This window comes from Sorex araneus, chromosome 10 (assembly GCF_027595985.1).
Source record: "Sorex araneus isolate mSorAra2 chromosome 10, mSorAra2.pri, whole genome shotgun sequence".
Taxonomy (NCBI): Eukaryota; Metazoa; Chordata; class Mammalia; order Eulipotyphla; family Soricidae; genus Sorex; species Sorex araneus.
In genome coordinates, this window is record NC_073311.1 from 21073164 (window position 1) to 21097938 (window position 24775).

Below are 24775 nucleotides of genomic sequence, written 5' to 3' on the forward strand. Positions count from 1 at the left end.
GAACATATGCTCTAAATAACCCCCATTTTTCTCCTCTACCTAGTGTAAATATATGTATTTGCACATATATTTTCTTATACATATACCACACATACTAATCATCTCTCTAGTCTTCATCAATCATGAAATACCTGAATGAAGTATTGTTTGATAGCCTTAAGTTACTGTTACCACATAGGTTCTTATTAGTTCTCATTCTTGAGAAATAAATGAAGACAACAATCACCTATATTTCTAAAGTGCTGTTGAAACAAAGCTGTGTTGATTTGTTTACATGACATGTATGATAGCTTTTCCCTCAGAAGGTAAAGATAAATTGATGCTTTATGATACATATCACTCATAGAGCCTAAAATTTGTACTCTAAAAATACTTAAATATGCTCCTTAAAGAAATATTTGCTGATCCCTGATTTTTTAGTAAATAAAAAATTGTATGCTTTTGTTTGCAGAGCTCTTGAGACTCAGGTGTTACAGATCCATTAATATATTTCTGTTTGACTTCTCCATTTATTCACTTGTAACAGGAATTTGACAAAGATCATTTACCCAATGGGATATTATTTGCAAATCATGTTTTTGCTCTTCAAAGTATTCAAGTTTGAGACACAGTGATCTTAGAAATGTGGGAAATGTTTTAAGGACATCTTAGAAAGTATAGAAGTTGAGTATAATCCAGAATTATTTTCTTCCAAAATTCCTTTGATTATGCCAGGCCTAATTAGCAAGCTGAATCATAACATGAAGAATGTGTCTGCTTTGCAAAATCAAATCAGTTGCACAATTTTTGTTCCCTGCAGCTGCTACTTCCCATTTTTATAGAAGCAGATCCATTCCAGCTATGGATGTGAGCAGCTCACATCCTGCTTTTTGATAGTGAAGGTATTTTATAGTCGTCAATAATGATCCCAATATACACATTTGTAAAATTTTAAGCATATTTATATTTTTAAATAGGTCAGTATTTTGGAACTAAAAATTGCTGGATTTTAATATAACTGTTTAACAAGCCTGAGGATATTAAACAATGGGCATTATTACCTATTAGCATCAACTTCAAGGTTCATTTTATTAACATGAACTTTGAATTCCAGTAAAATTAGTGTGCTAGGTTTTCTAAGGATCATATGAGTCAGTATTCTTGATTCAGAGACAATGGCCCTGATGTGATGGAACCCAAAGGTGTCATGAAGAATAACTGGAATGAACTTGTTCACAGCCATGATGACATGAACCTCTAGGAATCCCTCCTCTGTGGTATCTATGGCTATGGTTTTGAGAAATCCTTTGCTCTCCAGGAGCAAACCAGTCTTGCTCGTGTCAAGTATTATTAAATGATTGCTTATGCCCAAACTGGGACTGTAAAAGTTGCTTCTTTTGCCATACTAGTTCTGTAGTAAATTGAACTGTTTCTAAAAGCCACCCAGGCCTTGATCTTGGAACCCACTAGGGAGTTTGCTCAGTAGATACAAAAGATGGTCACAGCATTTGGAGATTACATGACTGCATTGAGGGTACCAACGTGCATGCTGAGGTGCAGAAACTGCAGGTGTAAACTCTCCATATCATTGTGGGTACCCATGGCTGTGTGCTTGACATGCTTATCTGGAGATATCTGTCTTCCAAATCCATCAAGATGTTTGTACTTAATGAAACTGATGAAATGTTCAGTCAAGGATTCAAGAACCAGATCTATGATATATTTCAAAAGCTCAATAGCAAAACCCAGGTGTTTTTTTTTTCTGTCTGCTATAATGCCTTCTGATGTTCTTGAGGTGACCAAGAACTTTATGAGGGACTCTATTTGAAATCTGGTAAAGAAGAGTTGACTATGGAGGGTATCCACCAATTCTACGTCAGTGTGGAATGAGAGAAGTGAAAGCTAGACACCTGACTTTGATGAAACTTGACAGTTACCCAAACAACCGTCTTCATCAACACCCAAGGAAGGTCAATTTGCTCAGTGAGTAGATGCAAACCGGAGATTTCCCCATGAATGCCATGCAGTGAAATACAGATGGAGAGGAACGAGATGTATTCATGAGGACATTTTGCTCTGGTTCCTGTAGAGTACTTGTTACCACTGATCTTCTCTCTCGTTTTATACCTATCAGTGGTAGGAAACCTCAGTAGGCATTTGGGCTCAATATTTCTTGTTTATCAATAATTGACTTTAATAGTAAATTTCTGGCAGTTAGTCATGTTTTTATTTTCTAGTTCCATCAATCATTTTATTAGTATGCACTTCTGGAATATGGCAAAAGTGTGATATTAAAAAATTTGCGAAATTTTAAGAATATAAATGTACTGTCAAAAGCAGTACATAGGAGCTTCATATAGTAAAACATAAGTGAAACCACATTGTAGTTTGAATAAATGTAATGCATATCTATTCAGAGAGCAAGATTCTGAAACTGCCCTTGTTAACTTTCCTGTATGTTGAAGTTAGATAAAAGCCAATATTTCAGCTAAGATTATTTTTCACACAGTATAAGCACATTTGCATTTTTATTATTACTTTACATTTCACTTAGTTTCATATTTCTAAATTTCTACTACTATGGTAAGGGTACACTTGATCATAAATTGATTTTGAAATGGACAACGAAAAGGAACATATAATCACTATAATACACAAAATTAACATAATAAATTTAGAATTGGTACAAGAGCATAGTTTTACTTGTACACATGGAAATTAATTTTGAGTTTGCATATGTATTTAAAATTTAAGAAAGAAAACTCATGAGGGATAACTTAAAATTCCATTAGCATCAGTTGAGAAATTGTTTCTGAGTTTCAGTATCTGAATCATTCAGAAAGCATTGTGCTTGTTAAAATGGAAAATCTTTGACAATACTTAAGAGAAGGGAAAATTCAATGGTATTGATTTATATTTTATAAAATGTATTCTCAATAGTGGTATATATAGTTACCATCACAAAAGGTCAAAATAAAAAGATTTCTAGTCAAGTGGTTTTGAAAATATTACATGTACTTTTCTAAATTTAGTTTTTAGAGGTTACTGGTTATCTCAGTTGATTAGGCTGTGGTGCTAAGCTAATAAAATTTCAATATTTATTTGTATAATAAAGGCTCCAAAATTTATAATTCGGAAATTTTACCTTTATTTTAATTTTCTTTGTTTATCTTACCCTTCAGTCTTCAAATATATTTTGTCTCTAAGTGTTATTTTTAAATTACAACAGTTGACAACTTGGGAACATATGTTCCAGAGAATCACTTTGGGAAACATGGAAACAGGTCCTTGAAAAAAAAAACCAAAACAGAAGGAGGTATGCAAAGTTCATAGGGTACTGGCCTGTTTCTCATCAGATTTCAATGCCAATTCTTTTTTTTTTTAACTATTTATTGCTATTATTATTATTATTATTATTAATTTTTGCTTTTTGGGTCACACCTGGCGATGCACAGGGGTTACTCCTGGATCTACACTCAGGAATTACCCCTGCCATTGCTCAGGGAACCATATGGGATGCTGAGAATCTAACCCGGGTCAGCCGCGTGCAGGCAAACACCCTACCTGCCGTGCTATGGCTCCAACCCCCACAATGCTAATTCTTGGTTCACAAAAACTTTTGTTTTGATTAAACAGTAGCCTATTTAAAAAAAAAAAAAGATGATGCAGACAGGGACTCTCAAGCTTCTTAAGGAAGTACTTTACAATTGATAATCACCTTAATCACCTTTTTGAATAATGCTTCATTGTCCTCTAAAATACTACCTAGGAATTTCTATCTGCTAAGTCTCATCCTTTATTAAACCAGTATCAGTCCCACAATCGCACCATTTAACAGGGAACAATAAAGATTCTACAACACTTCTTCCTTAAACCTGGAATTCTTTGACCTTTTAGTAATTAAATTAAGCAGATATTTATGGGGACCAGCACATGTTTCTCACCACGTGTTAAGGCTGAACTTCAAAAAACAATCAAGTACAAGTCTTAATGTTGTGAAAACTTAGTAAATACGGTCATTTGAATAGTTATTCATAATAAGGGCAGCAGCACAGTGGGTAGGGCATTTGCCTTGCACATGACCGACCCAGGTTCGATTCCTCGTCCCTCTCGAGAGCCCAGCAAGCTACCCAGAGTATCCTGCCCACAAGGGAGAGACTGGCAAGCTCCCTGTGGTGTATTCGATATGCCAAAAGTAGTAGCAACAAGTCTCATAATGGAAACGTTACTGGTGCCTGCTCGAGCAAATGAGAAACAGGACAATGACAGTGCTATTCATAATAAACTGTACAGTAAAGTGTGTGGCTGTGGAATAATTGAAGAGGTACAGGAACACAAGGATGTGGGGCTGGATATATGCCTCTCATGAAAGGTAGAATCTGACCAAAATTTAATTGGAGGTGAAATATAAATACTTGAAATATTTTACTACATAAAAATAACAAAATATAGGCTGGCACTGAAGAAATGGTACAGCAAATAGGAAACTTACCTTGAACATAGCTGACTCAAATTTTTTTTTTAAATTTATTTATTTTTAATTAGAGAATCACCGTGAGGGTACAGTTACAGATTTATACACTTTTGTGCTTATACTTCCCTCATACAAAGTTTGGAACCCATCCCTTCACCAGTGCCCATTCTCCACCACCCGTAAACCCAGTGTCCCTCCCACCCTCCCCAATCCCATCTCCCCCCCACCCCACCCTGCCACTGTGGCAAGGCATTCCCTTCTGTTTTCTCTCTCTAATTAGCTGTTGTGGTTTGCAATAAAGGTGTTGAGTGGCCGCTGTGCTCAGTCTCTAGCCCTCATTCAGCCCGCAACTCCCTTCCCCCACATGGCCTTCGACTACAATGTAGTTGGTGATCGCTTCTCTGAGTTGACCTTTCCCCAGAACGTGAGGCCAGCCTCGAAGCCATGGAGTCAACCTCCTGGTACTTATTTCTACAGTTCTTGAGTGTTAGTCTCCCACTCTGTTATTCTATATACCATAGATGAGTGCAATCTTTCTATGTCTGTCTCTCTCTTTCTGACTCATTTCACTCAGCATGAAACTTTTCATGCCCATCCACTTGACTACAAAATTCTTGACCTCCTTTTTTCTAACAGCTGCATAGTATTCCATTGTATAGATGTACCAAAGTTTCCTCAACCAGTCATCCGTTCTGGGGCATTCGGGTTTTTTCCAGATTCTGGCTATTGTAAACAGTGCTGCGATGAACATACATGTGCAGATGTTGTTTCGATTGTACTTTTTTGCCTCTCTGGGATATATTCCCAGCAGTGGTATTGCTGGGTCAAATGGGAATTCAATATCTAATTTTTTGAGAGTCGTCCAAATTGTTTTCCAGAAGGGCTGAACCAGTCGGCATTCCCACCAGCAGTGAAGAAGGGTCCCTTTCTCCCCACATCCTCTCCAACAGCGGTTGCTTTTGTTCTTTTGGATGTGTGCTAGTCTCTGTGGTGTGAGGTGGTATCTCAAAGTTGTTTTGATCTGCATCTCTCTGATGATTAGTGATGCAGAGCACTTTTTCATGTGCCTTTTGGCCATTCGTATTTCTTCCTTGGTAAAGTTTCTGTTCATTTCTTCGCCCCATTTTTTGATGGGGTTGGATGTTTTCTTCTTGTAGAGTTCAACCAGTGCTTTACATACCATTGATATCAACCCCTTATCTGATGGATATTGTGTAAATATCCTTTCCCATTCTGTGGATAGTCTTTGTATTCTGGTCACTGTATATCTTGCGGTGCAGAAGCTTTTTAGTTTAATGTAGTCCCATTTGTTGATCTCTGTTTTTACTAGATTGCTTAGTTCCGTGTCACCTTTGAAGATACCTTTATCTTCAATATCGTGGAGGGTTTCGCCGACCTTGTCTTCAATGTACCTTATGGTTTGTGGTCTAATGTTGAGGTCTTTAATCCATTTTGATCTGACTTTTGTGCATGGTGTCAGGTCAAGGTCTAAACCCATTTTTTTGCATGTGGTTGTCCAGTTGTGCCAGCACCATTTGTTAAAGAGGCTTTCCTTGCTCCACTTCACATCTCTTGCTCCCTTATCAAAGATTAGATGGTCATACATTTGGGGTTGTGTGTAGGGATATTCCACCCTGTTCCATTGGTCTACGGCTCTGCCTTTGTTCCAGTACCATGCTGTTTTAATTGTTACTGCTTTGTAGTAAAGTTTGAGGTTGGGGATGGTGATGCCTCCCATCATCTTTTTCCCAAGAATTGTTTTAGCTATCCTTGGACGTTTGTTATTCCATATGAATTTTAGGATTGCTTGATCCATTTCTTTGAAGAATGTCATGGGTATACTTATAGGGATCGCATTGAATCTGTATAATGCTTTAGGGAGTATTGCCATTTTGACAACATTGATTCTCCCTATCCACGAGCAGGGTATATGTTTCCATTTCCTCATGTCCTCTTTGATTTCATGGAGTAGCGTTATGTAGTTTTCTTTGTAAAGGTCTTTTACTTCCTTGGTTAAGCTGATTCCGAGGTACCTGATTTTCTGGGGCACGATTGTGAATGGGATTGCTTTTTTCATGTCCCTTTCCTCTGCCTCATTGTTTGCATATATGAAGGCCATGGATTTTTGGGTATTGATTTTGTAGCCTGCAACTTTACTGTATAAGTCTATTGTTTCTAAGAGTTTCTTAGTAGAGGTTTTAGGCTTCTCTAGATATAGTATCATGTCGTCTGCAAATAGTGAGAGTTTGATTTCTTCCCTTCCTATCTGGATGCCCTTAATCTCTTTTTCTTGAAGCTGACTCAAATTTTATCCTCAAAATGGTCCCCCGAGTCCACCCAAAATTATCCCTACACAGAGAGCCAGATATAAGCCCTGAACACTCTCAGAAATGGCACAAATACGAACAAATGAATGGTCTAGTTATTGCCGACTCTAGAGACAAATCACTGAGTTGGATCAGAAATCATCACAAAAATTCGACTAGCTATCTCTATCTATGACCTGGAGTAGTAATAGATACCAATATGATTATTCAGCAAACATTTTGATATTTTAGATATTGTATGTGTGTTATAAATTATATATATTTATGCACACAAATGTATACATGAATTTTTCATTGTACACAGTGACAAACATTTAAAAGCATCAGTACTCTTTATAGTTCACATAATACACACTTGTGAAAATATTACTACTAAGCACTGAAACATAAATGTAGTCACAAAGCATTAAAGACAGCTTTGTTAGGACTGAAACTTCATCTTTTCAATAGGACTGATCTCTTACTGTAATTTATTTGCATTAATTTGCTTCTGTACTTTAAAAGTGATGGCCATCCACCCCGATTTTTTGATGTCTATCAAACAGTATTCTTATGATGCAAGAAATTATCCTAAGCACCTGAGACATACTTCCAGAGCAGCTGTTGCTTGTTAAATATACTCTTGTTTACTAATAATTAAATATCAAAGCTAAAAGTAGCCCATTGCATCTCTAAGCAATAATCTACTAGCATATCCACAAAAAATTACAGGTGTCCATTTCCATCAGGAATATAACATATATTTTAATGCTCACTGTGATCTCAGTAATAGTCACTAAAAAGTAATTTTTACATGAGTGGGTCTGTTGGGGAAAATGACTGTCATTATAAAATTCTCACAGAAAAACTAGATTTATAAGGTTCCCTTAGACTTTAGAAATTAAATATTTTGAAAAATATATGTTTTTGCTTTAAAAAAAGAAATATAGTTTTAAAAAACACACAGGGAAACATAGAAAATTGACTTAATAATTCTTAAAGTTTTCTTAAAATTTCCTCAAAAATGTTGTTAATTTACAGGCTTTTGTACCAATGCCTGGTTCAGTGTAAACATTCTATATACTTTTTTAAGAAAAAAAAGTATAACAAAAGAAAAAAGAGAAAATTATCATGAATAAGATTAGCAAAATTAAACTACCAAAGATATAAAACTTTAAAATTTTTTCAAATCAAATAGAAGGGCTGGAGCTAGTACAGCAGGTGGAGTGTTTACCTACCCAACTCAGATTTGACCTCAGGTACCTCTTATGTTCCCTGAGCCCCTCCGAGAGTGATCCCTGAGTGCAGAGTCAGGAGTTAGTTCTGAGCACTATTGTGAATAACCAAAAAATTCCCTGAAAAATAAAATACAAGGCAGACCACCTCATGGTTTACAAATCTTTGTTCGAATCTCAGTTGTAAACAGAACCCTTCTCTCTGTACTCAGAAAGAGTACACCTCCTCCAACATCATCCTCTTTATTCTACTTTCTTAGCTATCTTTTCATTAAATACCTTAGTATCTGTTCCATTGTATATATTAATATTTATTAAATGAACCATAATTCAAATTGAACTTAGCAATTTACTGCTTGGGGCAAATGATTTAATGTTAACTGATGGCATAATAAACGCATATTGGTGATTTTTCCTAAGTATAGTATTTTGAACTTTTCTACCATTTTCCTTCATTTGGTTGTCACCTTGTCTGGAGGTCATATTCTTGGTTACAGTGCTTCTCAGGAGTTTAGGTGAATACGTAGTTGAGGTGCACACATGCTTGGTCATGATGCTTTCATGCACTTGGTTATGGTTTGCTGGAGATCACACTTTTCATGGCACTGGGATCTCCACAATAGTGTCAGTGACATCACCCTAAGATGTGGGGTACTGCCAGGGATCTAACTCAAGGCTTCATCAAAAGAAGGCAATTACTCCACCACCGAGTCACATCCTTGGGTCAAGAACGTGCATTGTTTATTTTTCTTCTATAATGAGCATACTTTCAAAATGGAATGGAAAAAGAAAATATTAAAATATCAGTCACTGTTGTAGTAAAACTCAAGCCTATGATTGTACATGGTCCAGTGTGGTTCCGGGACTGTTCTTAATAGAGTTGTCCCCTTTGCATTGCTTAACTGCACATGGTGACGTGATTTAGGATGGAAATTAAGAGTGAAAACTCATCCAAAGAATTTTGACCGTATTTGTAACATTTTTTTATGTAGGTAGAAAGATGAAGAGAGCACATTTCTCCACATTGTATGTACCAAAATTAGATTATATAATTCAAACAAAACTGCAAAGGAGGCAGGAAAATATACTCTTTTGATATGTCCAAGAAGACAAAATGTTTTGGTGAGCACTTTGGAGAGTCCATTACACAAAGCACAAAATAGGATGTGCCTTTAAGTCTATTCAAGTCCCCAGTCTAAACTCAAATGATCATCATATAAGGAATTTACATGTGTAATTGAATGGAATTAACAAATTTGTTTTATGTGGGAACCTTAAATTTTAAAAAAATGGAAATAACGCCAAATAATTAAAATGGTTCTCTTCCTCAAATTTGATTTCTAGCACATTGAAATCTAACAAAATTCCCAAACAACCTGCAAACATATAAGTTTTCAGTAACATTACAGAAGAGATTTATACAGATGATTTGTGTTCAACCCCACCCCTCAGTTCTGAAACAAAGAAAATTCTGATAGTTAGAAAAAAACCTGAGTCCACCAAGAAGTCAACATTGCTGGCATAATTATCAAATAAATTCCTGACCTAAGAAGTCAGGAGGGCCAGAAATAGAGTGAATAAAGTGATTAAGCTCAAGTAATTTTGTAATGTGATAACAGAAAGACAAAAATCATTGTCCAGTGTCCACAGGAGAAGAAAACAAGAGTGGTAGAAGACCATAAACTCAGTGTAGGTCAACAATGTTAAAAACATAATGAAGAAGTTAATCTGTTCTGAGACTATGCAGTTATAATGGATCAAGAGTAATTAGTCGCTTATGAACTCTACTGCAACATCACAGGACTTGTCATGTAAAAATATGATTCTGCTTATTTTTGACACTGAAAGGGCAAATTTCTATCTAACTGAACTTATTATCTCTCCTTTACAACCAATTTCTTCTCTAATATCTAGCTTGATTAATGACTCCACTATCTCCCAAATTAGACCCATGAGGATTGTGACTCCAGTCCTTTGATTCACTTTCTATATTTTTCCTTCTATATTTAAAGGAAATATTCAAATATTCACCTTCTGTATTTGATTGCAGTTCTTCTGACTTGGTCCTGTTTTTTATGTTGTGGTTGTTGTTGTTATTGTTGTTACTGTTGTTGTTTCTGTGTGACAGCAGCTGGACTTAGGGTTTGCTCCTGGCTATGTTCTCAACTATGGTTCCTGGCAGATCTTGGAGGACCTTATGCGGTACTCGGAATTGAACCCACCTTGCTTCATCCCAGAAAAAGACCGTAATTCCCTGTATTGTCTCTCTGCCATGACTGTGCTTCTTGCTCTCCACTCTGAATTTTCATTTGTAGATGAAAATTTGCATTCTTATATGTTTATATATTTGAGTGTTTATATCATTTGAATTTTATTTTATTCATTCCAGGTATGTATCCTTTAATATCTTTTAAACCATTTTTTGACCAAAATGCTCATCACAAATATGAATTGGAAGTAATGGAATATATGATCTTACAAAGTTTCCCCATAATGCAACTTAAATATATATGTGACTGTGTTCCAATAATCAAAAGTAACTACAGCCCTCACATGAAGTATAATGGTTTGGGGCAGTTATAATGGTATAGTATGGTACTTAATTAATCAACATTAATTTTAAGGCTCACTATTTTTTCAAAGTACTTAACTTGAGAGCATACTATATGGTAGTTGTGAAGTAAATGCTGATGACAAAGAAACGGAAAATGAGACGAAGATTAAAAACTGTTTCTAATAAATGTGAAGAAAACAACTCAGTCTGATGAGGAGTACCGTTCCCCATTTGCAGGGCTCTCCCTTTGGTTGAGATTTTGCTTATGCAAAGAAACACACCTGCACATCTGAGACAGCTAGGTGCACTAAGCAAAAGCACAACTGTCTATTGAAAAAGAAAACAGCTTTTAAAAATACCTTGTATGGCAGAATAATGAGCTGTAATAGCTACAAGTTAATCAACACCATTACATCACACAGTACCACTCCAACATCAGTCTAATATCCTCCTTCTTTCCCGTCAGATACCACCCTGCTACTTTTATGTTTCTCATTTTCACTACTGTGGATATTTATTGCTACTTAGTATGTCTAATATTATTCTAAAAATTATAAAATTCTGGTCTACATTGGTATTAGCTCTGCGAGAAATAAAAGCAAAGTAGTGCTTCATAAGTTTAAGGGACGGATATTGATGAACAAATAAAGAGATGTGCCATAGAGAAATAGACTTTCTCTCTGGTATTTGCACAGTCATCATGTGTAACATATCAGTACTACTTATTTGAACTGTGTTTTATTTTTCTCATGAGTATCACTTGTGTAAGTTCATATATCCCATAAAAAGGTATACATTTAGGTTTGAACCTAGTTGAATACAACAGAAAACATAAATAGAACTGATTAAACATAGTGAGGTTATTTTTCTGTCAAGAAAGATAAATTGGGAAGTATATCTTCTAACTTCCACTGAGATCTTTTCAAAAACACAGGCACCTGTCCAATACAACCTGCAAGACATTATTTTTCAATTTGTAACATTGCCCTAGTGAACTAAATAATAAAAAAGGAAAAGAAAAAAACTGATATGCTTTAAGAATATAGCATACTTAATCACATATGTCAAATATATAAATCAGATGCTAATATTCTTACCAATTCTAACATAGATAAAATATAACAAGTTACTAAAATATAAATACAGTCCCCAATAAGAATAATAATCATAAATGTTTTGCAAAAATAATTTAATAATGAACAAATAAATTTTGTAAAACTTTTCAAAAAGTCAAACAAATTTATTGAGATCAAAGTGGCATAAAGGAATAAAATAGATCTTGGTAGTACAAATTTTAGACATTGTAAAAATAAATTCCAAAAGCATAAGAAGAGATTCAATGATTTGAAATGTAATATAGAAGATGGCCAAAGACAAAAAAAGAACCTGTGCTTGTATTCTCCTGAAGTCACTACAAAATCTACTCTCATCTTTGGATTAATTTCATTGTAGCACTGTCTTGAGACTTGTTACTGTTTTGGGCATATCAAATGTGCCAAGGGGAGCTTGCCAGGCTCTGCCATGTGGGCGAGATACTCTCGGTAGCTTGCTGGGCTTTCTGAGAGGGACAGAGGAATCAAACCCAGGTCGGCCGACATGCAAGGCAAATGCCCTACCTGCTGTGCTATCGCTCCAGTTGGATTAATTACAGAAACATAAATGATACTCCAGCAAACAAGGACAGAAGAATATCTCCCAGATGAATCAGAGTTAGAAGGAATCCTTTGTCACAAAAGAAAGCCAGAACCAAGAGGCAGTGCAAGTCTAATGTTGCTTTTCTTACACAGCCTGACTCTTGTTTGATCGGTGACATCAAAGGCCATCAGGCATCTCCTGGTTTAGGCTGGAGCTACCCATTCCACCCCAAGGCTACTGCAGGGCTGTGAAGCCTCCTACTACGTTAGCATTAAACTATGAACTGATTGGCCAAGAATCACTGGAAATGATCTTCAGGCTCTCTGAGTACTGCTTAGGATAGTCCCTGGGAAGGAAGAAATTAAAAATGGGAATGAGGGAGGTAGTGAGAGAGGTTGAACCACAAACAAAAGTTTGCAATTTAGAAGAGATTTCCATGGTACTGAGGTACAGAATTTTTCCCTGAGGAAAGAGGAGAGTTGCACTGAATATCTGCCCTGACCCCATCCCTAAGATCCAATATTTACATTTCAAGAGCAAGAAACAAGTGTCAGAATATCCATCTGGTTGTTGCAGTTTTGGATCATTCTTAGGAACATGTCCTAAAAGCAAGTCCCCAAGGTGAGGTTCTCTCACCTCCAAATAATAGCTGAACTAATGGTAGCTAAGAAATCTTTGCCTGTGCCTAGCTCACAAACAGATCACGCCTCTTCCAGATCCTTCTTGGGTTAGCAAGGAAGCAGCCTAAGGAATCCCCAAGTATAATATGCTACCAGTATATCCCAAGCTATGCCCAGCACCTACTGTGCTCCCATACAGCCCCAAAAGACAAGCACTGAGACCAAGCCCCAAGCCTCTTAAGTCCAAATTCACACAGAGGTAATTCAACTCCACCCACGCGTGAGTCACTACAATATGGCAGCCTGGTAGTTGCCAGGCACTGGAGACATTGGGTGTCAGGTTGGCACTGGCTCTGAGAGCTTGAATTTTGAACCCTTGTCACTCTGGGAATGCTCAATATTGCCTTGTACAAATTGATTATTCACAAATACAACCCCCTCTTTACTGCCTGGGTCTACACAAGTTTGATGACAGGAGCCCTGGGCACACACAGTTTTAATATTTGGTTGCAGTCTAATCCCTAAAAACTTGGTACCATGGGCCTTGTCAGGCACTAACAATTTCTTTTTCCTTTTATCTTTTTTTTAGCTGGGTCACGGTGAGATACACAGTTACAAGGCTTTCATGATCAAATTTAAGTCATGCAATATTCCAACACCCATCCCTCCACCAATATATATTTCCCCACCACCAATTTTCCTCTTTCCCCTCCTGCCATCCACTACCCAGCCTGTCCCTATGGCAAGCACTCTGATTCTTTATTCTCTCTCTCTCTCTCTCTCTCTCTCTCTCTCTCTCTCTCTCTCTCTCTCTCTCTCTTCTCCCTCTCCCCCCCCCACCTTTGGCCATTATGAGATACTGAGAGGTGATAATGTTTGTTCCTATATCCATTTTCAGTATGTAATTCTTATCCAGAGTGATCGTTTCCAACTATCTTTGTCATGGTGGTCCCTTCTCTGTCCCAAGTGCCTTCTCTCCCAGCACTTTAGGTAGGCTTCCAACCATGGGCCAATCCTCCTGGCCCTTATTTCTACTGTACTTGGGTATTAGTCTCATGTCTTTGACATCCCACAAATGAGGGCAATCATTTTGTCTGACTTATTTCACTCAGCATGATATTGTTCTGTGTCCATTCATTTATAAGCAAATTTCATAACTTCATTTTTCCTAACAGCTGCATAGTGTTCTGTGTTGTGTAGATATACCAAGGTATTTGGGTATTGAGAATACTCCTGCAATAAACATATTACTTCAGATGGCACTCTTGCTGTCTGTTTTTGGGTCTCCAAGGTATATTACCAGAAGTGGCATTGCTGGTTTATATGGAAGCTCAATTTCTAATTTTTTAATGAAGGCCCAAAAGTCTGGACCACTTCTCATTCCTACCAACAATGAGCAAGAGTTCCTTTCTTCCTGCATCCACTCTAGCACTGGTTGCTCTTGTTCCTTTTGATGTGCCAGTCTCTATGTGAGATCATATATCGGAGTTGTTTTTATTTGCATCTCACCAATGGTTAGTGATGTAGATCATATATTTTATGTGTCTTTTTTGGCCATTTGTGTTTCTTCTTTGAGGAAGCTTCTGTTCATTTCTTCTGCCAATTTTTGATGGGTTGGATGTTTGTTTATTTTCCCCCCTTTCACCCCCATTGCCTTATGTATCTAGGATATTAACCCCTTATTAGATGAATATTGGGTAAATAATTTTTCACAATCTGTGAGAGGTCTTTGTATCTTTGTTACTATTTCTATCAAGGTGCAGAAGGTTCTTAGTTTAATGTAGCCTCATTTGTTTATCTTTGCTTCCATTTGCTTGGTTAGTGATTTTTCATCTTTGAAGATGCCTTTAGCTTCAATGTCATGGAGAGTCTGCCCACATATTACTCCCTGTACCTTGTAGATTCAGTCTCATATTGAGGCCTTTAATCTATTTTGACATAAATTTTATGCCTGGTATTAGAAGTCTGAGTTCATCTTTTTGCATGTAGCTACCCAGTTTTCCCAGCAACATTTGTTGAAGAGGCTTTTCTTTCTTTCTCCACTCCTTATTTCTTGATCCTTTCTCTAAGATTATGTGATAATATATATATATATTTAATATATTTATTTTATTGAATCACCATGTGGAAAGTTACAAAGTTCTCAGGCTTATGTCTCAGTTATACAATGCTCAAACACCTGTCCCTTCACCAGTGCCCATATTCCACCACCAAAACCCCTAGTATACCTCCCACCCCTTCACCCCCGCTTGCGTAGCTGATAAATTTCACTTCATTTTCTCTTTACCTTGATTACATTCCACATTTCAACACAAAACTCACTATTGTTGTTGGAGTTTCCCCCCCAAAAAAACAGCCTTACTGACAAGGAACCATTTGATAATTAGTTTCCATTGCTGAGAATGAAGAGATATGCAGTCACGCAGGCGCTATCGCAGCCGCGTAGTTTAGGATTTCTGTATTTTAGTATCTTAGTAATTAAGTCCAGGGAGATTTATGTTAGAAATTGCATCATTTCCCTTCCTGGATCAGCATGGGGCAATGGCTTAGTTCACAGTCTAGACACATGGCTGCTAGCAGTTGCTGGGACCAAAGGTAGTCTAGCTGGCTTCGGGATCGTGGTCAATCAGCAGCAGTGCGGCCACACAAATGTGTGGTCACCCGGGTTGAATCTTGGCAGAGCGTGCACCGGTATCACCCCCAGCCCAAGACTGCCCATGCGTCCTGCTGTTTCAAGTTCATAACTCTTTTTTTTTTCTCCTTCCCACGCCACCAAGTTTGTACCTGCTTAATATTCCTCATAATATGGCGGTCGCCACACCGCTTTTCCTCAAAAAAGGGAAAATAAAACTGAGAAAGAAGGATCTTTCCCCTCCTCTGCCAGCATGAGGCTATGGTTTAGTTCACAGTCTAGAGACATGGCTGCAAGCAGTTGCTAGGACCAAAAGTAGTCTAGCTGGCTTCCGGATCATGGCCAATCAGCAGCAGAGTGGCCGCACAAATGTGTGGCCACCCGAATTGAATCTCGGCGAAGCACCTATGTGATAATATATTTGAGATGTAATGTCAGAATACTCAAATTTGTTTAACTGATCTGCGAGTCTGTATTCCAATACCATGCTGTTTTAATTACTACTGCTATTATAGTATTAAGTTGGGGAAGGTGGTGCTTCCCATCTTCTTTTTCCCAGTGATTGTTTTAGCTATTCATGGGGGTGGTTGTTTCATATGAATTTCAGGAGTATTTGATCTATTTCATTGAAAATTGTCATAGGTATCCTTACAGGGACTACATTGAATCTGTATAATGTTTTGGGGTTTACTGCCATTTTTGACAATGTTAATCGTCTCAATCCATGATCAGTTGATATGTTTCTATTTTCTATGTCCTCTTTTATTTCTTGAAGTAGTATTTGTAGTTTTCTTTTTATAAATTCTCCTCCTCTTTAGATAAACCTACTCCAATGTGGCACTAACAATTTCTTACCAAGGTCTGCTCGACCCTGATTTGCTAGTTGCTCCTAGATGATAGCAAATGCAAATAAAAAAAAATTGTCTCATTAGCTTAAGCTTGCGGTGGAAAGAATAATTAGAAATATATATTTTAAATGAATATAAAATAATATATACAACATATACCATTGGAGAAACAACAGTAGCATCATAGGTTAAAGGAGAATTGAGAAAAAGATATAAAATAAAAAATTATAATCTCTTCAACAAATGGTGCTCAGAAAATATATAACCCTATGTGAATAAAATGAATTTGACTCCTATCTTAAAACATGTACAAATATATGGACTAAATACTTGGATATTAGATTCAAATCTATAAAATACTTCAAGAAAACAAGGAAGGTATTTGATGATGTTGGATTCAGTGGTGCCCTCAGTTATTTGACTCCTTTGTCAAATAAAACAGAAGCAAATATAAACAAATGGGATAGCATCAAGCTAAATATTTCCTGCACTATAAAAGAACCTATCACTAAAAAAAATCTTATTAAACAGTAGAAAGCTTTCCATGCCATATATCTGACCCAGGGCCAGTATCCAAGATACATAAATCATTCACATAATTCAATGACGACAAAAAAGCAGCCTTGTTAAAGAATGGGGAGATTAGTTGAACAGACATTCCCCCCCCAAAGAAAAGACATACATATGGCCAACAGACACTGAAAAAAGGCTCATTATGGGTAATTATTAGGGAGATGCAAATAAAAATGACAAAGAGAAATGACCCCATGCTTGTGAGAATGGCCTGTATCAAAAAGGCCAGCAGGACCAGGAGCTGGCTTAAAGGGCTGTAGCTCATGCCAGATATGTTAAGTACCTGGCAAGTATGTGAGAAAAAGGAATCCTCATTCTCTGGTGGGTTATAAATGGTTCGGCATTTATAGGAACAGTCTGTTCTGAATTAAATTAGAGCTACCATATTATCATCTAGTTGCTCCACTCCTAGGTATCTATGTAAAAAGCACAAGCAAGTGTTTATGGGCATAGAAATATCCTTACAGTTGTTTCATGAATATAAACATTTTGCAAAGTTAATAAATTATATCCTCAAATTAGTTCATTTTGTTTTATATAAGTTATAATTATTTTGATATGAAAAGACACAGCTTTCTAATTAAGAAAAATGAAACTAAAAGCATCATTGATTTAGAAAATAATTTTAGTGGAAAACTTACAGCTTTACATCTATATAAATGCATCTTCTGGAATACCTCCAAATTGGTTTAAAAAAATCAGAATAATTTGATCATGATGGTACAGATAAACCTCTTCATGAACAGATGGGAAAAAAATCCTAATGCTGGTCATGAAAGTTAGGAAAGACTTCAGGTTGCCATCTTAGGTTCAGAATTTAAAGGTAAAAGCCAGAACCCAGTGTTCTGTCAAGAAGCAGGCAGAAATCCACCTTACCAGAAGTTGGCTTCTGGTAAAAATCTGTCTCCCTAAATTATTGCTTATATTTAAGATTTGAGACTTAGAGAGCTTCCTCTCTTTAACTCTTGCCAATAAAATATTTAAAATAAGCAAAAATACCAGGCAAAATCCTATCATATTAAGATCAGAAACTGAAATATAATCTCATTTAAGAAGAATGTTTCTGTGTGTTTGCGGGGGGCAAGAGTATTTTATTTTGGTTTTTTAGTTTGTTTGTTTTGGGGCCACGCTTGGCTGTGATCTGGGTTTACTCCTGGCTGCCCTGTGTTTGGGGATCATGCCTGGTGAGGCTTGGGGAACCTTCTGTGATGCCGGATCTTACACAGGTCAGCCATGTACAAGGCAAGACCTTATCCCTTGTACTATCTGGCGCCATTCCATACAGTGTGAAACAAGCAAATACAATTTTTATTCAAGAGAACTGCAGTAGTTGAGAGAGAACCCGAGTAGTTTAAACTAAACTGGGGACATTACTAAGCACAGGGTGAGCTAACAGAAAAGCCCTGGAAGGCCCTGGGGGAGAGCTTGGTCAAAGTTATTAAGCCATATGTTTTCCTAATTGGTACTTAATCAAAGTTGGCTGCTCCTGCCATACTATAGAGACTGAGAGATAAGAGCACTCTCTTTCTGGATGATTGCGTTTCAAAGCGATGCCTCCCAGGTTTCTGGAAAAGATTTTTCTGGCTTGTAAAACTGGTAAATGGCTGAGAGAGGGAAGGATTCAAGGGAGAAATGCTCTAAGAAAAGGGAGGTTCATTGTGAGGACAAAAGGTGCTTCAAGTTTAATCTGAGGAAAATAGCCAGGACCTCTTGGTCAATATCATTAATGTCTTCTAGAAATATTAGACCAATGTGATGATTTTTTAAAAATTTTAAAAACAGATTAAATTGGTCAGTTTCTTATTATTGTTTTGAAATTCCCTGGAGTCAATATGCTTGCTTACCACCTCACTGCAAAGCTACTGTCATATGGTACCTTCCTTGCCCCCACGTATGTGTGTGTATCTCTCTCTCTCTCTCTCTCTCACACACACACACACACACACACACACAGTGCTGCACTACAGGTAACATTACATTATAATGTAGTTAGTTTAAACTTTAAATGCATGCATTTAATAATTTGAAATGCCCATGCAAAGTTTGGTACTTGTTAAAATAAGTAAAACAATACAAAGCAAAAGTAGGTCGAATGAAATAAGAATGGGAGTATGTGAAGAATTGGCAGTTAGATCATATTTGGATTGAAATTATACTTATTGAAAAAATCGTCCAGCAGGCTCAGTTCTAAAATACAGTGAGTCAAAAATTCAGAGTATAAGAGTTAAGTGGTTTGAGAGATACCTTGAAACATTTCAACAAAATATCTAATGGGAGTTCCTGTATAAAAGAATGAAAGAATAATAGAAAAAACAATATTTAAGTGGCTACACACCACAGATTTTTCTCAATTAAGACAATTGTTCTTTGATTTACAGCTATTAAATCACTGTATCACTGTTATGCCATTGCTTTTCGATTTGCTTGAGCGGGCACCAGTAACATCTTCATTGTGAGACTTGTTGTTACTGTTTTTGGCATATAGGATATACCACGGAGAGCTTGCCAGGCTCTGCCGTGCAGGCAAGATACTTCTGGTAGCTTGCCAGGCTCTCTGAGAGGGGGGAGGAATTGAACCCAGGTTGACTGCGTGCAAGGCAAACACCCTACCTGCTGTGCTACCACTCCACTTAACAGCTGTTAAATACCATGCAAAATTAATAAAGTGCCATAACCAGTTTTACCCCTCTCACTGTGTCTGGTTCCCCAAGCACCAGCAGTAGTGACCTCTTATCATAAAAGTAGGAATAAGCCCTCTGTACTATCAGTGTGGCCCCAAAACCCAAATAATAGCGATACTGTAAAAAATGAGAACTACAATTTGTAGTTCCCAGAGACTTCGATGAAAAGCAGAATGAGAGGAAGATTAAAAAAAAAAGTCAGCCACCAAACAACTATGTAAATATATAGTTAATCATAGTGATATTTCAGATAAGTAGATAGAGTGGCAGAGCTGACAATGACATTTTTCGAAGTAATGAACCCAACATGTGAATTATAAATTGCTGTGTCCCCAATCCAAAGCAGCCTGGAGCCCTGGAGACAAACGAAGAACAGATAAAAGTCTATTGTCAGCACAGTCTGAAGCACATCAGGAGAGGCAAGAATCAAAAGAGCATGTAACATAGAAAAAGACCCCCAAAATCTCCATGCTTCTCTCCTGACAGCACACTACCAAAAATATTTTACCTACATATTTCCTAAATGATATCTTACTTCATTATTCGTTTCCTTCTTTAAAATCTGTTTTGTGTGGCTAGAAGACAAACCTGGAAACCTGGACCAGGGCCAGAATTAACTTTCCTAACCTTACAAAGAGCAATTCCTCACTCTAGCCTGTGGTCACAGTTTCCTAAGAACTTGGATGTCGGCCACAAATTGCTGCAACTCGATAACCAAGTGAAACTCAGAACCTCCATGACAGTTGCTCAGTAGAGCTGTAGGATGCAAGTTTCCATATTGTATAGGTGTTGAATGGCAAACTTTATTAATCCAAACCCTCCCCAGGCACTTTTCTGGATTACTAGGTGGGTGAAACAGGAGAATAGTAGTACTCCCACTTTCTCAAAGCTACTGTCTGCCTTGTTCCCCTCTTTAAATTACTTGTAACTTTAGGTGTGACAGCCAAATATCTCGTTACTTGCAACATTGAGTAGACACCCAGAAGACCTAATTTCTTTGGGGGCGTCTTCTCTTCCACTTGACACTGTGTGATTGAACTCATTCATTGAAAGGCTGATAAAATGACAAAACTAAAATTCATTAACATTTTATGTATATTCATAAAAAATCGTGAAGAATTTTTATCATCCATTAAAGCTACAGGATATTTATCAAGGTGCCTTTAGATGAAAATTAATATCAAAAAATAAAAACAAATAATATTATGTGAAAATGAATACTTTAAAAGATACCAAAAATGGTTAAACTATAAGATTTAATTGTAAAAATTATTTTAACCAAATATCAATTCACACACACCCCCCCAAAAAAAACAACACTGGCATAATATGCAAGTTCATAAAGATAGAGTTTGGCATTGCACACAAGAATCTGCAATAAGTAGAAATTAAAAGTATTTCTGAATAAATACTTGATGTCAGTGAATATGTCAAACTCTCCTTGATTAAACTATAAATTCAATGTAATTCTAATCTAAATTCCAATAGAACATCCAAGGAACAGAACAGCCTGACCCCAAAGAGCATAAGCATGTAAGGAGAAACAAGAAAGCTAAATTAATTTTGAGAAACAACAAAATAGAACGACTTTTTAAAAAGTATACCACAATATATTCTTATGTTATTCTAATTAAGACAGTTTGACATGGACAAATGTAGTGAAGGAATAGAATAGGAATCCTAGAAACAGAGCATTATATATAGTTAGAAAATGAATTATGAATAAGATAGCCTTACAAATTACAAATTAGAGTGGAAATATTATACAACTTAGGGGGTTGAAGCAATAGCACAGAGGGTAGAGCATTTGCCTTGCATGCAGCCGACCCGGGTTTGATTCCCAGCACCCCATATGGTTCCCCCCGAGCACCACCAGGAGTAATTCCTGAGTGCATGAACCAGGAATAACCCCTGTGCATTGCGAGGTGTGACCCAAAAAGCAAAAAGAAAAAATACAACTTAGTACCAAGGAACGTGGTCTTCAAATAAAAAAAATATCAAAGTTCCCCCCTTCTTTTATCACATATAGAAGCACATAGGTAACATTCACATATACTGTAACACATTCAAAATGGTAGTAAAAGCTATGTTTATAATCTCAACATAAAGTATTTTTTAAAAAGTATTTCAATATTCTCATATGTTTTAAAGTGAATTTTTTTACATAAGTAAAGTGAGAAACATTTTGTACCAGGCAAAAATACCATAAAGATAAAACATAAATGGGAAAAGACAATTGAAACATACTAAACTAATAAAATATCTAGTGTGCATATTCAAATTATAAATATGTGCACATTTCAAAATAATATTTGGGAAGTTTGGCAACCAATTATCAGTTACAAGTTAACAAACTGATAATTCATCTAGCAAAATGGATAAAGAAATACATATCTTCCTACCCCATAATCCCATTTTTAGGTATATTTCCCTGAGAAAGTCTCAAACCATGTAACTTTATGAGACATAGAATAATGCTTACCTTAACTCTTTATGGTAAAAAAAATTAATAGAGTTACCAAAATATCCATTATTGGATAATGAGTATGTTCTTTAAAAAATATAGAACAAGAGAGACAAATTATGGGGTAAGTGATAATGCAGGGGTTAAGGCCTCACCTGTGGCTAAATCCACATGACTCCCCAGCAATAATACAATCGACCCCTAAACGCAGAGTCTGGAGTGATAGGGATAATGTGGTATGTATAAACACTTTAGGAATAACGCTAAAATCTTACATTTTGCATACAGGGCCATCCATATGTAGTTTAAAAATATATATGTACACATGTATACATTAACTTTTATTTATTTTTATTGAATCTCTATGAGAGAGTTATAAGAATTTCATGATTGAGCTTTAGTCATACAATGATTGAATACCCATTCCTCCACCAGTGTACATTTTCCACCACCAATGTCTCCAGTGTACCTCCCGCCATTTGAAAAAATAGATCTATAGAAGCAAAAGCCATTCAAAAGGATTATTCGATTTGATGAGAAATGCTGAGTAACTTTGACCTTTAGACAAGTAAGAAAAATCTAAGTATGGGATGCTTTGGTATTGTATACATAACTTGAAGACAGGTGTGATTTAAGGTAAATTGTAATTGACATATTTAGATTAAAAAAAAAGATTACTCAGAAGTATGCAAGGATATTTGTCCTGCTATAGTTTACTCTGTTCTACCCTGCATTTCTATGTTAAAATGCTTCCTATAGAGCCTCAGATTGTGATGTTTTATTGAAATAGGGATTTTGCAAATCTAATTAGTTAAAATGAAATCCTGCTAAATAGGGTGGTCCTCTAATCCACTATGATTACTGTCTTTATCAAAAGGGAGTATTTTAACATTGGGACTCTCATAGGCTATGTGATGAAATTGTTCTAGCCAAGGAAATATAAGATATTGAAGAGAGGTGGGGAATAAATCTTCCCCTAGTGCCTTGGAGGAAGCATTGATTTCAGGGTGACACCTTGATTTCAGATTTCTTTTTCCTCAAAAATTAAATGTAAGGATTGTAGAGTTTAAAAAATAATAAATTGTGTGATACCATCATAATTGTTGTGTTTTATTCAATTACAATTGCCCCCAGCGCCGTGTAATCCCAACGGCCAACATCCAGAAACTTTAAAACCAAGCTCCTGGAAGAGAGCTATGCAGAGAGTCTCTTGCCCCTGCACCTGGCTGTCTTCCCCAGGGCCTCTCAGAGGGTGCACTTCAGTTTCCCTCCCCACACTAAGCAGAGCTTCCATGGCCAAAGACCTCCGGAGCCTAGCCACAGCCATGCTCAAGGCCCCTCTTTACAGGTTTGGATGAGTTTCACGCATGAAGGAACCAGCAGAGGAACCCAGGTGTGTGGGACCTAGGACTGAGACCTCCAAGCCTGCTCAGATTGGGATTGGGCCTCTTCCACCCAGATTCTCCATTTTCCAGTAGCTAAGCAGTCACACCCATAGACTGCCCCCAGCACCATGTAATCCCACAAACGGCCAACCACACTCCTGGAAGACATCTTATAGCCTAGTTCTCCTTCTGGGAGAAACTGGCAAGCTACCGAGAGTTTACTGCCTGCATGGGAGAGCCTGGAAAGCTCCCCATGGTGTATTCATATGCCAAAACCAGTAACAATGATGGGTCTCATTCCCCTGACCCTGAAAAAGCCTCCGATGCGGCACCATTTATTGGAAGGGAAAAAAGAGAGGCTTCTAAAATCTCAGGGTTAGGATGAATGGAGATGTTACTGAGACCACTCAAGAAATTTGACAATCAATGGGATGATGATGATGATGATGATGATGATGATGATGATGATGATGATGATGATGATAATTGTAATTATATGAGGGATGCCATTTTATTCTCTTACTCTGCATTTATTCATTAAATTGTGCATTTTCTGCATTTTATTCACACTTTTCTTTGAATTTATGCTGCTTTTCTTTGAATTTAGTCATGGTCTTAAATAATAGAAAAACATACCCATTTTCAAACATATGCTAAAAGTATGTAAGAGATATTCAACTGAGGAAGTAAGAATGTATTTTATTTTATTTTATTTTATTTTTTTTTAATTTTATTGAATCACCATGTGGAGGGTTACATAGTTCTCAGGATTATGTCGGTTATACAATTCTCAAACACCCTTCCCTTCACCAGTGCCCATCTTCCATCACCAACCCCCCCAGTATACCTGCCGCCCCCTCCCACCTCCCCAGTCCCCACCCTTGTACATGATAAGTTTCACTTCGTTTACGCCTTATCTCGATTACATTCCATGTTTCAACACATAACTCACTACCGTTGTTGGGGTTTCCCCCAAAAAAGAAAAGCAGTCCTATTGCCAAGGAGGCATTTGATAGTTCTCCACTGCTAAGAATATAGAGATATTAAGTCCCGCTGTTTGTTACATAACTTTTCTTTTTCCCCCTTGCCCCGCGCCACCGAGTTCACGCCTGTTTAGTAATCGCCACGCTGCCTGACAAGGGAAAAAAAAACCGAAAAGGATGGTTATTTCCCGTCATCGGCAGGCGTGGGGCTTTGGCTTAGTTGATAGACTAGTAGAGTGTCTGCAAGCAGTTTCTGGAACCGAAGGGCTTGCGCTTGTATCGGCTCCGGCTCGAGATTCCACCAGCGTCCCACTGTTCCATGTACATAATTTTTCCCCTTATATCCCATTCCCACGCCACCAGGTCTGTTTGCTTAATGGACATCACACTGTAGTTGACGACACGC

At 37.0% G+C, this 24775-nt stretch overlaps 1 pseudogene; it reads left to right on the plus strand.

The window, feature by feature from the left end:
* Positions 1-279: 279 nt before the first annotated feature.
* On the plus strand, positions 280-2132 carry LOC101548897 (eukaryotic initiation factor 4A-I-like; annotated as a pseudogene).
* The last annotated feature ends 22643 nt before the right edge of the window (positions 2133-24775 follow it).